This window comes from Ricinus communis, chromosome 8, assembly GCF_019578655.1.
Source record: "Ricinus communis isolate WT05 ecotype wild-type chromosome 8, ASM1957865v1, whole genome shotgun sequence".
Lineage (NCBI taxonomy): Eukaryota > Viridiplantae > Streptophyta > Magnoliopsida > Malpighiales > Euphorbiaceae > Ricinus > Ricinus communis.
Window position 1 is genome coordinate 27,421,699 of NC_063263.1, and position 4,390 is coordinate 27,426,088.

A 4,390-nucleotide genomic window follows, 5' to 3' on the forward strand; every position below is an offset into this window, starting at 1 on the left:
GGATTGCCAAGCGAGGATCCCAATGCTCATATCTCCAACTTTTTGGAGATTTGTGACACGTTCAAGATAAATGGAACAACCAATAATGCCATTCGGCTGAGATTGCTTCCATTTTCCTTGAGGGACAGAGCTAAGAGATGGTTGCAATCTCTTTAACAGTAGACGATTACTACTTGGAAGGCGTTGGCAAAAAAAAATTTTATATAAGTATTTTCCTCCCGCTAAAACTGCTAAGCTTAGAAATGACATATCTTCTTTTGTGCAGTTTGATGATGAAAGCATGTACAATGCATGGGAGAGGTTTAAGGACCTTTTGAGATGCTGCCCACATCACGGATTGCTAGTGTGGATGCAAGTTCAAACCTTCTACAGCGAGTTGAACCTTACGATGAGGCAGATGGTGGATGTTGTAGCAGGTGGGGCGCTGAATGGTAAGACGCCTGAGCAGGCTCAAAACTTGATAGAGGAAATGGCCATGAACAATTATCAGTGGCAATCCTCTAGGAGCCGACCAGGAAGACAAGGAGTGGTCAACCAAGTAGATTCTACAGCAGCCTTGGTAGCTTAGGCGGAGCTTCTAACTAAGAAGATTAACCAACTCCAGATGCCGGTTCATGTAGCAAACGTTGGTTGCGAGTTTTATGGTGGCCCGCACTACAATGCAAACTGTACTGTGGGAGGTATGTTTGCTTCATCTTCCTCTACTTTTCCATCTGTTTCTGCTGTGTCTTCTAATGTTGAGCAGTTTGATTATATGGGGAATGCCCCAAGGTAGCAGAACGATCCTTACAGCAACACATACAACCTTGGGTAGTGCAATCATCCCAACTTCAGTTGGAGGAACAATAATACTCTAGGTCCACCTAGTTTTCAAAGACTTCATCAGCAGCCACAGCAACAGCCAGTTGGGCCTGCACAAGCTCCTCCTCCACCATAAAAGAAATCAAATTTTAGAGGAGCTTGTGATGAAGTTTTTGACATCTACAGAGATGAGGTTCTAGCAAATTGATAGTGCACTTAGGAATCAGCAGGGCTTGATTCAAAACTTGGAGACCCAGATTGGCTAAATCTCTAAGATGTTGTCTAAGAGGCAACAAGGAGCACTCCCTAGCACCACTGAGTCTAACCCGAGGGAGCACGTGAATGCCATCACTTTGCGTTCAGGTGAGTTAGTTTCAGCTCCTTCTAAGCCTGTTTTTGACGACTCCACTATTGATGTGCATGTTGAGGCGAGCAGTAAGGTTAAGGAACCTGAGGGACAAAAGGTGAAATCAATTCCAGTAAAGAAATATCAACCTAAGATTCCTTATCCTACTAAAGTCAAACAAGTAGAAGCGCAAGAGCAGTTCAGTAAGTTTTTAGATATTTTTAGACAACTACATATTAACTTGCTTTTTATTGATGCATTGGAGCAAATGCCGAAGTATGCCAAGTTCTTAAAGGACATACTTAGCAGAAAAAGGAAGTTGGAGGAGGTAGCCTAGTTCAGTTTAACGAAGAATGCTCAGTAGTGTTTCAGAGCAAGTTGCCAGAGAAACGTCACGATCCAGGGAGTTTCACTATTTCTTGCACTCTAGGTAATTTGTGTGTTGATGACGCATTAGCTGATTTGGGGGCTAGCATAAATGTCATGCCCACTAGTTTGTTCAATAAGCTAGGTTTGGGGGAGGCAAAACCCACTAGGATGTACATTCAATTAGCTAACTGTTATGTTAAGCTTCCTAGGGGGATTGTGGAGAATGTGCTAGTCAAGGTAGATAAGTTTATATTTCCTGTGGACTTTGTGGTTATGGATATGGAAAATGAGCATGGTGTACCGTTGATTTTGGGAAGACCTTTCCTTGCCACAACTAGAGCTAAAATAGACGTATTTGAGGGAAAGTTAGAACTTAATGTAGGGGATGACTGTGTTACTTTTAGTTTACACCTATTTGATAGTTCTTCCACTGACCATGTTCATGCCATTTGTAGTATTGATGGAATTGGTCCTACATGTGATAAACAACCACAAGATGTACAAATGGATGATGCTATACATGTTTCTTTCCCTGTTGATATGTGTTATTCATCCAAAGAAAATAACTTGTATCAATTTGAGACTTTGCGCTATGATAGACCCGAGAAGGGTAGTTGCAAGTTTGTTTATAACAGGTCACCTAGCCAGAATTCGGAGTGGATGAATGGGCATCCCAACTCGGTGCGGAGAGCACCTCCTTGGTCATCTACCGCACACATCGAACCTTCTCTTTACGCTTATATGCCTCAGGCCCCAACTTACATTGAGCCCACCTTCTCAACTTGCCCGCGATGCAGGAATGCTGCTGCAGAGTCCAGCTAGATGACTCGAACAAAAAGAAGCGCCTTCAGGAGGCATTCCCGAATCTATTTATGTTTTTTTAGTTTTTGGACATCTTTTATTTATGTAGTTATTTTTTTTAGTTAGATACTTCAGTTTGTTTTTAGTTTGTTTTATTTTGAGGAGATTTTATTTTATTGAACCTTTTACTAGATGTTGCTTGGGATGTGTTTATTCTTGAGTTTTGCAGGAGTTAGCCTACTCGATGCTCATATGTAATTTTGAGGACTAACATATTTTGGAGTGTTAAAGCATACATCAAGGGCAGTACCCAGTAGACTTTCTAGTTTTTATCTCTTTCTGTTGTCTTGTTTTTCTTTTAGTTTTCCAGTTTTTTTTATGGACTCCCATAATTTGCTTCTTTGTGCGTATTTTATTTCTTTTTTTTGGAATGCCTACCTTGTTCACACTGAGAACAGTGTTTTTCTTAAGTGTGGGGTAGGTGCCTTAGTTTTGTGCAGGTATTAATTTTGTTTCTGCTGTTTTTATCTTGCTTTCATTTCCCTTATTGATTGAGTCTGTTCATTCTTACTGTCCTTATCTTGAGTTTTGTTTTAATCAAGTAGTTGATAATTTTTCTCTTTTGAATGGATACCCGTATAGCTTTTTATCGAATCTTGTTGAAAGAAGGCAATGAACGAATCTCTTAATTTCAATCAAGCAAGGTAAAACTGGTGTTTTTCCTTAATTTTTTTCATTTTACTTTATCTTGGATATAGAACACTGTTAATATTGATGCTTATTAGATTGTTTAATTATTTAAACTTTGGTTTGAGAATTCATGCAATTTCATCCCACTCAAATAGTGAGGCTTTTATGCTCCTTCTGTTTTTGATTAGTGAGCATTGTGCATAATTTTTATTTCTAGAACTTGCTTTGTGATGACTTTTGAGATTACATGAATTTTTGATAGTCATGAGATGATTTGGGCACTTAGGAATTACACAATTTGGCCAAAAGCCTAACCCTGTTTTTCCCTTAGTGAACCCAATTTGAGCCTTAGCCTTTTTCTTTCATTGTAATTTACATCTGACACTCATTTTATCACTTCTATTCATTCTACCATTCTTGCTGGAAATTATGTACGTTTATGCTGCATTTCATTGGATCAATTTGCATATATTCACTAAGTTACTAGATTTTTCATCGATGCTCCCTTCAATCCAAATGGTACATATCATTTTACTACTTTGATTGAGCATTGTATTACTTCATCCTGCGTTATCTATTGTTGCAGGAGTAGTGATTAAAAAAAAGAGTTCATTTCGAGCATCATCTTATTATTAGAGCAACTTAGTGTTCAATTTTGGTACAACATTTGATCCTTGGCTATATTCTTGCATTACTTACATAATTTTCGAGCAACTTTCAGCTCACTTTCCATATTTCTCCGTACCTTACCTTAACCCCATTACAACCTGGCTCAAGACCCTTTGATCATGTTTATTAACTATTTCACAGTAGTGGAGATCGGATCTATAAGCAAGCTTATGGTAAGCTGATATGTACTATCTGTGTTAGCTACAATCTAAGGCAGTGTACCTATCGATGTAATCTAGCACTAATGGCGAGTATCAAGGTGGTATTCCTCGGGAAAGTGAAAGCCTAGAGTTACTCCTTTGTTCTTTGTTATATTAACCTAAAATGAGTGATGAATAATTTCTAAACTAACTAATAGCTACAAGCTAAGTTCTAAGGGAGATGCAGGAGTAATTGATAACTAAAATAACAAAGACAAGAAAGCAAACCCAAAGGGAACCTAAACTAGTTGGCAATCAAACAAAAGATAAAGGATTGGTGAGTCTAATTATGCTACCCGTGGATGAATTCTTAACCGAATTTGGTTTCTCTCTCTCGATAACCGAATTCCTAAACCTAATAACCTAAAGTTGGAATCTCTTCCTAACGATTGATTTTTAAATTAGCATTAAGCTTTAATCCGCCTCTATTAGACTTTGTTAATTCTTAATCCGGCTAGTTAATTATCCTTATCTCTAAGCGATTATTAACCAGTTCTTGCTATTCAAAATTCTA

At 38.3% G+C, this 4,390-nt stretch overlaps 1 non-coding gene across 1 annotated transcript; it reads right to left on the bottom strand.

The window, feature by feature from the left end:
• Nucleotides 1–232: 232 nt before the first annotated feature.
• On the bottom strand, nucleotides 233–339 carry LOC112535037. The gene has a single exon (XR_003079241.2). It is a non-coding gene; the product is annotated as a small nucleolar RNA R71 (small nucleolar RNA).
• Nucleotides 340–4,390: the final 4,051 nt, after the last annotated feature.